Source organism: Labeo rohita, chromosome 23, assembly GCF_022985175.1.
Source record: "Labeo rohita strain BAU-BD-2019 chromosome 23, IGBB_LRoh.1.0, whole genome shotgun sequence".
Lineage (NCBI taxonomy): Eukaryota > Metazoa > Chordata > Actinopteri > Cypriniformes > Cyprinidae > Labeo > Labeo rohita.
Genome location: NC_066891.1, coordinates 24,259,645 through 24,271,974, shown reverse-complemented (window position 1 = coordinate 24,271,974; position 12,330 = coordinate 24,259,645). Strand labels below are relative to the sequence as shown.

The following is a 12,330-nucleotide window of genomic DNA, read 5'->3' as shown; positions in this document are numbered from 1 at the left end:
CTGCATATAATGGACTTCATTGGTGCCCCGATTTTGACCTTCCTAAAAAGTAGTTTAAATGCAGCTTCAAAGGGCTCTAAACGATCCCAGCCAAGGAAGAAGGGTCTTATCTAGCAAAACGATCAGTTATTTTTTTGGAAAATACATTTTTTATACTTTTTAAGCACAAAAGCTTGTGTAGCACAGGCTCTGGGATGCGCATCCATGAGGCTATGTACTATTGAATCATGTCAAAAAGTCACACAGAACGTAGGCGGAACTACAGACCCAGTGTTTACAAAGCGAACGCACAAAGACTACGAAAGTTGAGTCGTTCGCTGATGACGTGACAGCCCCATAAGATGAACAAACAACTCGAAAAACCCGATTGAAGATTCGTTCAAAATGAAAGAATCGCTCAAGAATGACCCGTCACTAATTCGTAGCATCGTGGACGCACATCCCAGAGCCTGTGCTACACAAGCTTTTGTGCTTAAAAAGTATACAATTTTATTTTTTTTTTTTAAAAAATGGTTGATCGTTTTGCTAGTTAAGACCCTTCTTCCTTGGCTGGGATCGTTTAGAGCCCTTTGAAGCTGCATTTAAACTATATTTTGGAAGTTCAAAATCGGGGCACCAATAAGTCCATTATATGAAATGTTTTCCTCAAAAACCATAATTTCTTCATGACTGAAGACAGAAAGACATTAATGTCCTGGATGACAAGGAGGTGAGTAAATTATTTGTAAATTGTTGTTCTGGAAGTGGAGTTCTCCTTTAATAGAACAGGAAAGAAGATTTTTTAGCTGAAACCGTGCCGTCCTTGGTGATTCATGAAATGCAGCAACAAATTTTTGATGAAAAAAGAAGAAGAGGAAAAAAGTGGCTCCTGATGATATTTTGGGGTCTTATGAAGACAAATGATCAGTTCAGCTCCCCTAAACATGAGGGAGATTTTCATGACTTTTTCAGGACTTTTTATAATTTTGCTTTGCCTGGATATAACCATTTCTGATAATTTCAGTGATGGTGGGAAGGACTGGATCAGGCAACCTGATCTTTTGCCAAAAACGTACCTCTGGGAACTTTTTTGCAAGATGCGAAATACGTACCGCCATGTACGTTTTCTGACATATTTGATGTAAAATGCTAAAAGAGTGTTCTCCTCTTTCACAAGCTCCTGACTTGTATTGATTCTAATTTTGATTAAATTCAATCTAATATCAATTCATTGGTACAGTACATGTCAATTTCTCTTAAGGAAAATCTCTCTCAACTAAAGCTGTAAACCATAGAGAACCCTGTGAGTTATATTACAGGTTAAAATTAACAACACAGAAAAAAATGCTCCTCTTTAGAGTTATTTTTATTTCTAGCTGACTACTGAGCTACGAAAAGTAAACGCAAGGTTATGTAACACTGTTTACAAATGGTTTTATTGACATCTTTCCACGTCTGAAACACACTGAAATGCTAAAACATCAGAAAATGTTGCAAGCTGAATTCAAACTTGAATTGCCCAAATGCACACTATGTCAGAGAACATGCTTAAGCCACAGCTGCATTGCTACTTTTTTTCCTTAAAGGGATAAATTATTCAAAAATGAAAATTCTGTCATTAATTACTCACCCTCATGTCGTTCCAAACCCGACCTTCGTACTTCTTTAGAACACAAATTAAGATATTTTTGATCCAAGAGCTTTCTGACCCTGCATAGACAGCAACACAACTGACACATTCAAGACCCAGAAAGGTAGTAAGAACATTGTTAAAATAGTCAATGTGACATCAGTGGTTCAACATCAAATACTGACATGGACGAGAAGAAACTGTCGTTATTTTAGTTTTCTTTGCACACAAAAATTATTCTCGTAGCTTCATGAAAACACGGTTGAACAACTAATGTCACATGGATTATTTTAACGATGTCCTTACTACCTTTCTGGGCCCTGAACATGTCAGTTGTATTACTGTCTATGCAGGGTCAGAAAACTCTCAGATTTCATCAAAAATATCTTAATTTTTGTTCTGAAGATGAATGAAGGTCTTACAGGTTTGGACCGACATGAGGGTGAGTAATTAATGACACAATTTTTATTTTAGGTCGAACTATCCCTTTATTTGCATAACTAACAATTTCAGACCAAAATATATCTGTGCTGTAGTAGACCTAGTTTTGGACTCAAAAGTCTTAAAGTGTGATTAAGAAAAAAAGTCAGACAGAAAGTGCATTCACTACCTTTAATTATATTTCAAAATGATGTTTTAGTATAGCACCCACTGAGCTATTTGTGGGACTGTGGCCTACACCTTTTTCGTCTTTTTTTACTCAATCCACACCTCTCCGCTCCGCCGACAGAGACAGGCAGGAAGGAAGAGGCACGGTGTGGATGGAGAGCACAGGCCAGACGTGTCCTCCATCCTCCACAAAAGTCCAACAGTTCATACACAGGCTGAGGTCACTGGAGAGCATTTAAACTGTGACACAATCAGAAAGGAAAAACCTCAAGAAGAAATAAAAAAAAGACACAAAAGGTGGATGTGGCAGATGTACGTGTCCACCCGTTTAACATGTACCAGCCAAGATTGCTGGTGACAAAACAGTTTCAGGTTCTCCATTGACTTTTTTCTTCTTAATATATATATATATATATATTTTGTGCTCATCAGAACAAAGAAACTCATACAGGTTTGAAACAACTTGAGGGTTTCCCCCCCTTTAATCCTATTCACAACCAATCCAATTAAATCACATGAATATTTACATATTTAATAATTAAAGGAGTTTATTTATTTATTTATACTACTAGTCAAAAGTTTTTGAACAGTAAGATTTTGTTTTATAGAAGTCTCTTTCTTCTGCTCACCAAGCCTGCATTTATTTGATCCAAAATACAGCAAATGCAGTAATATTGTGAAATATTGTTACTATTTAAAATACCTGCTTTCTATTTAAATATATTCTAAAATGTAATTTATTCCTATGATGCAAAGCTGAATTTTCAGCATCATTACTCCAGTCTTCAGTGTCACATGATCCTTCAGAAATCATTCTAATATGCTGATTTGCTGTTTCAAGAAACATTTTTTTATTATGATTAATATTTAAAACAGTTGAGTACGTTTTTTCAGGGTTCTTTGATGAATAGAAAGATCCAAAGAGAAACATTTATCTGAAATAAAAAGCTTTTGTAACATTATACTCTATACCATTCAAAAGTCTGGAGTCAGTATAATTTTTATTTATTTATTTATTTTATTTTGAAAAGAAGTTATAGAAATTAATACTTTTATTTAGCAAGGATGCTTTAAATCGATCAGAAGTGATGATAAAGACATTTATAATGTTACAAAAGATTCTATTTCAGATAAATGCTGTTCTTCTGAACTATTCATCAAAGAAACCTGAAAAAAATTCTACTCAGCTGTTTTCAACAACAATAATAATAATACATGTTTTTGAGCAGCAAACCACAATATTAGAATGATTTCTGAAGGATCATGTGACAGGAGTAATGATGCTGAAAATTCAGCTTTGAAAGAATAAAATATATTTTAAAATATATTCAAACAGAAAAATGAAATATAAAAAATATTTCAATATTTTACTGTTTCTGCTGTACTTTGGATCAAATAAATCCAGGCTTAGTGAGCAGAAGAGACTTCTTTAAAAAAAACAAAAAAACATTAAAAATCTTACTGTTCAAAAACTTTTGACTGGTAGAATATTTATTGCAACAAAAGTATATATAGCAATTTGGATGGTAAATATTTCTCTCAAAAAAAAAAAAAAACTGAATAAAAGAACAAAATAAATACAACTATTTAAAAAAATACATTTATTTAAAATAAAAATTAAGGAAAAAAAAAAAAATCCAATATGTACGTTTTTTTTTCTCCCCCTTTCAAAGCAAGAAACTGCGCCATGGGAGCAGAAGAGTGACCTAATTCATTTGCTCAAGAGCATGTTCCCATGACTTCCTCTATGACTTCACTGTCCCATTCATCACACACCTGGCCAAAAGTGGTCACTGATTGGTCAAAATATCATCTGTGCCTTATTTACTCAGCAAACAGTGCAGCACAATACCTTACATATTAACAATTCTCCAGACCTTCAGCTGCCAATCACAACATTAGTCCATTAACCACCAACGGATGTCAAGGAAATTTCAGTTGCCCCATTCTTAGTGTCTAGAAGAGCGGGATATTGACAGTGAACGAAAAGGAGCGCTTTCAATTGACTAGTCAAAGATATTTTATCCAGAAGTGTAAGTTTTGGGCTCATAGTGTGACAGCATTCTCTGGCAATATTTAAACATGCAAATCTTCACAAGGTGAAAGGTTACACAGATTTGAATCAAGCACATTCTTTAATCTGAACACACACACAAGTTTGGGATTGCCTGCATGGCCCACACAGAGGGCAAGTGTGATCGTGTTAGATGGGTCAGGCTGTTCGTGTGAGGGGATTCAGAAAAGTGCATTTGCACAGATGGGGGACATCTCGTGATCATTAGGGAATACTGACGAAAACACATTCAATTTCTGCCAGCCTCATTAAATGAAGCTTTCCAGCAGGGATTTAAAAGGGACTTAAAAGACTAAAGCGCAGAGATGAGCCTCCGGGGCAGGTGTGTGTGTGTGTGCCTGTCCCGCTGTTGTATTTCCCCAAGCGACTACAGCCTCACTCATCCAAGGTAAAGAGCATGTGGTGAACTTCCTCCAACTAAAAAAAAAGTCTGGTATGTACATTACAGGCTCTCCTGAAACATAAAGACCACTGAGAACTAAAAAGCAGTGTTGGGTTAATGCTAATGTCTCTTACAGTTGGTTTCTTGTGGTTGCACACTGGAAAAAAAACAGGACAATATCACTCATGTGAAACAGTCCTGGTGCCTCTTTACATGTTGGGTCAAAGCAGCTAATCAAATCCACTTACTCTGCTTTGTTTTACATCAGCGCTGAAGGACGTGAAAACAATGCTGAACTCAATAGGTTCACCAGCAACCAGCAACACGAAATTCAATGTATTACTGCTAGCTTAAAGAGCGGAAAGCAGCATTCGCAACGCATTCAACTTGTGTAATGAAGTGTAAGTTAGTATTGAGTACAGCCAAACACCCTACACAAGAGCAAACAAAACCCATAACAACCTAGAAAGGAAAAAATCTAGTTTGCTCTGGTTAGAAAAAATGAAATGTCTGCTATCAGATGTTATGCAATAAGACCAGTGACGTTTTTAAAATATACCCATTTTGAATCCACAATGTGAAAAAGAAAAAAGCCGTAAATAAAAAATGATTGGAGTACATATTACAAGAAATTCAAATACTTGCGGTTTCTTTATCATTTTTTATTTATTTATTAGTCATTTTCTGAATGAAAATGAAATCCTAGACCAGTGTAGGGTCTAGTTTTTTCAGTGTATGTCAACAAACTTTCAATTTGTAACTATTTTACGTTTTGACAAACAAAACGCTATTTCATTTTATACTGCCAATGCATAAAATAGTTGTCGCCAGTTCCTAAAATAATTATATTTTCTCTTGTTACAATTAATTTGTGCAAACTGATTCAATATCGCCAGTTCCTAAAATAATCATATTTTCTCTTGTTAAATTAAATAATAAGAATTAATTTGATAACACAATCAAATCATTCAAATTCTTACTTAAATTAAATCTCACAAATTCATTCAATATCACCAGTTCTCATTCGATGAAATTGTACAAACTCAATGAAATCGTACAAATCGTTAAATTAAACCTTAAATATTTATAGTCAAATTAAATCGTACAAATTCATTCAATATCACCAGTTCCTAAAATAAAATAATATTTTCTCTCGTTAAATTAAATTATACAAATTCATTCAATATTGCCAGTTGTCGTTAAATTAAAATCGCACAAATTCATAATTAACTTAAAGCGTACAAATTCATTTGATAACGCCAGTTCTCTCGTTAAGTTAAATTGTACAAATTAATATCGTTAAATTAAATCGCACAAATTCATATTAAATTAAATTGTACAAATTCATTAGATATCGCCAGTTTCTAAAATAATTATATTTTCCTGTTAAATTAAATTGTACAAATTCATATTGTTAAATTAAATCATACAAATTAATTCAATATCGCCAGTTCTCATTAAATTAAACCATACAATCATATCGTTAAATTAAATCTTAAATATTTATAGTCAAATTAAATCGTACAAATTCATTCAATATCGCCAGTTGTTGTTAAATTACATAGTAATAATTAATATTGTTAAATTAAATCCTACAAATTCATTCAGTATCACCAGATCTCTCATTAAATTAAATAGTACTAATTTATATTGTTAAATTTAATTTTACAAATTCGTATTGTTAAATTAAATTGTACAAATTTGTTTGATGTTGCCAGTTCCTTATATAATTAGATTTTCCCTTGTTAAATTAAATCATTCAAATTCATTCAATATCATCAGTTCTCGTTAAATTACATCGTAATAATATTGTTAAATTAAATCCTACAAATTCATTCAGTATCGCCAGATCTCTTGTTAATTAAATCATACTAATTTATATAGTTAAATTTAATTGTACAAATTCATTCGATGTTGCCAGTTCCTAAAATAATTATATTTTCCCTCATTAAATTAAATCATTCAAATTCATTCAATATTGTCAGTTCTCATTAAATTACATCGTAATAATTAATATTGTTAAATTAAATCATTAAAATGAATTCAATATCGTTAGTTCTCATTTAATTACATCGTAATAATTAATATCATTAAATTAAATCCTACAAATTCATTCAGTATCGGCAGTTCTCTCGTTAAATTAAATCGTACAAATTTCTATCGTTAAATTAAATGTACAAATTAATTCGATGCTGCCATTCCTAAAATAATTATATTTTCCCTTGTTAAATTTAATCATTCAAATTCATTCAATATCGCCAGTTCTCATTAAATTACATAGCAATAATTAATATTGTTCAATTAAATCGTACAAATTCATTATCGGCAGTTCCCAAAATAATATTTTCCCTCGTTAAATCAAATTGTGCAAATTCATTTAATATTACATTTTCTCTCTTTAAATCAAACTGTAAACATTTATTTAATATCACCAATTCCAAATATTGAACGTTTTTTGGTTTTTAACAGGCCGACGCGAGTCCGCTTATAAGACAGTTTCAGCAGTCACAAACTGACTAGTAAAGAAAACCCCACCTTGCTAGAGGGAGAGCAGGGTTAGATTTTGAGGGCTGTCTGGCTCAGTTTCCTATCATCTCAGTGGGGGTTGTGAGTTATTTTCAGACAGCCGCAGACATGCCCTACTGTGCGCTTAATGACTGCCACTCCAGGCTAAACGCTTTTACTTCAGCGCTATTGGGTTAATATTCAGCAGATACCCACCTACTCTGGGAATGCTGCTTTAAAACGTGACTCAGAGGGAATGTGCACGTTTAGTGTGACAGTAAAGCCATCTACACACACACAGACTGTAGGGGTCATATGTGTTAGTGTTGTTTGTGAAGTGATACTCAACAGAGCTCTTCATTAATTTACTACGGGTATTAAAAGGATTTACAAAGAGCCTTTTATGACTAATGTGTTGGACAGCATGCTGTAAAAAACACTGAATTGTTTGCAGACACTCAGAACAGAACAGAGATCTGTGCTGGATGAAGCTGTTATCTAGGACGGCTTGTAAATCCAAAACTTCTGTCAGCACACACATATAGGCCTATAAACACTATACATCAGTGTTGTTATTGTTAACTAGAACTAAAATGATTAAAAATCATGGAAAATATAAATATTAGATGGGGAAAAAATTAAATAGTGCCTGGGCAATAAAATAAGTTTAAGCGGGAGTAAATTTTATTTATATAGCACCAATAAATACAATCCAAAGTCGTGCAACCTAAACAATGAAACAGTAAAATAACAATGAAATACAAGGCAAGAAAGCTTTAGCAAAGATTGTATGCCTTATCAAACAAATAAAAACCATGTAAAAAATAAATACCTTTGACAAGGTTCCTTGTCAAATAAAATAAGTTCAAGCTGAAGTACTAAAATGACTAAAACTGAAATTTAAAAAATCATGTTAAACAAAAACTAAAAAGACAAAAGACATAAAACTACCAAACTAAAATGAAAAGAAAAATTCCATAAATTAAATTGTACAAATTCATTCAATGTCGCCAGTTCCTAAAATAATATTTTTTCTTGCGTTAAATTGTACAAATTCATTCGAGATCCCAGTTTCTAAAATGATTATATTTAAATAAAATAAAATAAGTTGAAGTCGAAGTACTAAAATGACTAAAACTGGAAAAAAAAAAAAAAAAAAAAAAAAAGTTACACAAAAACTAAAAAGAAAAGACAAAAGCACATAAAATTACCAAACTAAAATGAAAATAAAAAAATCCATAAAAATAAAATATATGAAATAAATAAATAAATACTATAATGATACACAAATACTACTGAAATAAAAAAATTAAAATATAAAAAATAAAATATATCCTATATATACACTGACAAAGGTTGTTTATAGTTTGTATATGATCTTTGCTCTTTCCATAACTTTTGTTAAATTATTAGGGGTGGGTCCTGTTAGACAACTAATCAACCAACTAGTCAACTGACCAATCGATTATTGACATTTATAAATAAAACATGTCCGACATTAATCAGATAAACCCAAAACCTAAATAAAGGGCTTCCTTTTAAGGTTGCAAAAAAGCAGAACGGTACTAGGAATTATTCGGTATTATTTCTATTATTTCTATAATATAATATAATTTGGTATATTTTTAGAAACTTTCAGAAAATGTTGGAAAGTTTTTAAACGTTTCTGGAAATTTTCTGCCACTTTGCAGTCCTGCTTCCTTTAGACTGTTAAAAAAAATCCAATACTAATAAAAATAATAATATAATATAATATAATATAATATAATACAATATAATATATTTCTTGCATGGACCCTAAAAAGATTAAAATGAGCATGTTTCCTATTAAACAATGAGCCAAATGAAACAAAAGTGAATGAGAATGATCATAATTACACAACAGTATTTGCCTGACATGGTTATGTAGGCCAAAGATGTGCTCTTGGCGTAGAGAAACACACCTTGCCAGTTCTCTGGAAAAACCACAAAGGTCCCATGAACCGCTGAATGTCTTCTAAAACTCTTTTGGGAAGAGCTTCCTAAACTGGCCAACAGGAAGACAGCATGGGGAGAGGCTTTGTGTTGTGTTTGAGCCTCTCTCCAGCAATACAACAAGTGAATGGAGGAGGCCAAGATATATCATCTCACACAGAAACCCTAGTTACAGCTGAGCCAAGTTTGGATTGAACACACACCCACAAACTCATTTTCCATCTGATCTGGCCCACATCTATCACAAACGGCCATTTAATTTCAACAATCTATCTGCCATTCCATATTAAGCCCTGAAGCAGAGAACAGCAAACACAACCAACAATGTTTCCATCAGTGACGAGCCATTTGTTTTGGGTTCCTCAGATGTTTTCTAGCAGCGCCAAGCCAATTTGTAATTTCATCTGAGAAGATTCAAAAAGCAACTAGTAATTAAGGCTTTACCGCAAACCAAACCAATAAGAGCTCCACCATTTCTTTCAAGCAACTACAAAGTTAGTTAAACGTCGCTATAGAAACACATAGCCAATAGGGTAAGACGGTTGACTGTTGCCCAACATGTGTTTCTTGGCGATGGGAAACAACCATCTGCTGGCAGAGTAAACAACAGAAACCGAGGGATGTGTTAAATCGGCACATGACGCAAACGAATGCATTTCTTTACAAGTGTTTTGGAGGAAAACATTCCAGGATTTTTCTCCATATAGCGGACTTCAATGGGGATCATTGTGTTGAAGGTCAAATTGCAGTTTCAATGCAGCTTCAAAGGGCTCTACTCTAGTGTTGTCACGATACTACTACTGAATCGATACTACGAAAAAAACACAGAATCACTGGAAAAGTAATTGAATACTAGATGATCCAAATGGAGGTCATAGTTATTTTATCTACAGGTATGGAGAGATCGTTGCTATATTGGTAAATTAGTTTAAAGGATAAAGCCAAATCTTATTTCATGATATAGTAATTTTATTTCACAACAACAGTTTATATCATGACACAGTCATTTTTTGTTATTTTATCTTTGTTATTAATAAGAAGACACAAATTAAATAAAGAGGGCCCTATGAAATCTGTTTTATTTTTTTCCTAAATTCCATTTGAATTTTTCTAGACTCTGTTTTAATGGTTACATTAATGGTTAATTAATGCAGAATTTAACAGCAATTTATTCAAAGTTTAACAAAAATGATTATTATTTTTAAAAAATTCAGTTTTGTTTGTAAATCTCTATTTTCCATTAATTTTCTAGATTCTATTTGAATCGTTTCATTACATTTTAATAATCAAAAGCATGTGTAATGAATCTATTTTAAAATATTAATTTATTACAGGCTTTTTTTGTATTGTGTATTTACAATTTTCTGGTAAATATTTTTTTCTGGTAAATATTCCTTAAACATTGTTTTAATTGACAATGTTAACAATTAGTAGTAATAATACTATCTTTACATTAAGTAATATATTAATATATTTCTAGCTGTCAAATTAAACCAAACTTTTATTTTGACGGGTTGCTGTGAAGACCTTTAGGGTCTTCATTATATGACGATAGTTTTCCACAAAAGAAACGGTAAAATGCTCATGAAGTGACTCTCAGAACAGTTCTAGAGATTATGTTCATGTGTTCATATACACAAATATTGAGCCTGAAAACACCACGAGTGTCACACATATGTGCGTCGTAAACAAAACTGGTGTCTGGTGTTGTACCGTTTTTAAAAGCAAGGTATCGCAATACTTTTTAAGTACCGTTATATTGTGCAACACTACTCTACTTAATCCCAGCCGAGGAATAATGGCCTTATCTAGCAAAATGATCAATCATTTTCTACTTTTTAACCACAAATGTGCATCTTGCACTACCTCTGCAAAGAAACTCCGTGATTTTATGCAAGATACGTTAATAACATTGGAAATGTCACACATGGTTAGTTCTTCGTTCGTGTATTTTGGTTCAAAAAGTTAGGGTAGGGCGAAAAACTCCATCTCATTTTCTCCTCCGACTTCAAAATCATCCGAATTTGTTGTTTTAGCTTTTTTTTGTAAAAAGCATTTGACTTTCTTCGGACAGTCGCTTTGTAAACACTGGGTTGTTACTTCTGCCTACATCACATGTGACCTTTTCAATGTGACTATGTAATGTGTGAAGTCTTGCTAGTGCAAGATGAAAATTAGTAGTTTTTTAGAAAATGACAGATCATTTCGCTAGATAAGACCCTTATTCTTCAGCTGGGATTGTGTAGAGCCCTTTGAAGCTGTGTTGAAACTGCAACTTAGATTTTCAACCCATTGATCCCCATTGAAGTCCACTATATGAAGAAAAATCTCGGAATGTTTTCCTCAAAAAACCTAATTTTTGAAGCCAAGCAGCCACCATCCCCATTCACTTTAGCTATCTGGAAAACAGCAGCTTGGACATTCTTCAAAATGACTCCTTTTGTGTTTTACAGAAAAAGAAAACATTTGGGTTTGAAACAAACTGAGAGTGAGGAACCATTGACAGAATTTTCATTTCAGCTAAACTATTCCTTTGGTTAACTGACTCATAAATAATTCATGCATGGACAACTAAGCATGCACACAATTGGGACACATTATCAAACTTTCAGTCTCCAGTCTAATAGAAACTCCATCCATATGGCTTTGTGAATATTTCAATAGTTCAGAAAAGCTGTCAGTGTTAGTCCTGGCTTCAGAGGAGGCCTTCTGAGAATGCAAAGGGATATGGCATTGCAACATGATTAATAAAACATGTCAAAATCCACCCTATTAACTCCATTAAGGCTGACACCTGGAAGACGACACTGGACCAGTCTGTAACAGCCGCGCTGCATCTGTTCATCAATCTGCCCTACTTAATCAATCCATCACTGGCCTGCACATCCAATATAAATCACAGAGACTTTTTGACATCAAAATATAGCTCAGGTGTCTATATTTTACTTGCATCACTCTCCTTCAGTATATTTTAATGGATACCTAATGCAATTCTAAAATAGGCTGCCATCCATTTTTAATAAAATGCATTGTGCCATCTAAATTCAAGCAAAACAAATGAGACATTTAAAAAGTAACAAGGTGAAAGATATCAGGGTTGACAGTTTTACAGTTAATTTATCATTATTAGCAACTTGCTCAATCTCAAAACAGTACAAAGTGTGTTTTATGCTGATA

The 12,330-nt window shown here is 33.0% G+C and overlaps 1 protein-coding gene across 1 annotated transcript in view; it reads right to left on the bottom strand.

The window, feature by feature from the left end:
- arhgap46b (Rho GTPase activating protein 46b) overlaps window positions 1-12,330 on the bottom strand; it is a 92,089-nt gene that overhangs the window by 78,878 nt on the left and 881 nt on the right. The gene's annotated exons all lie outside the window — the stretch shown is intronic.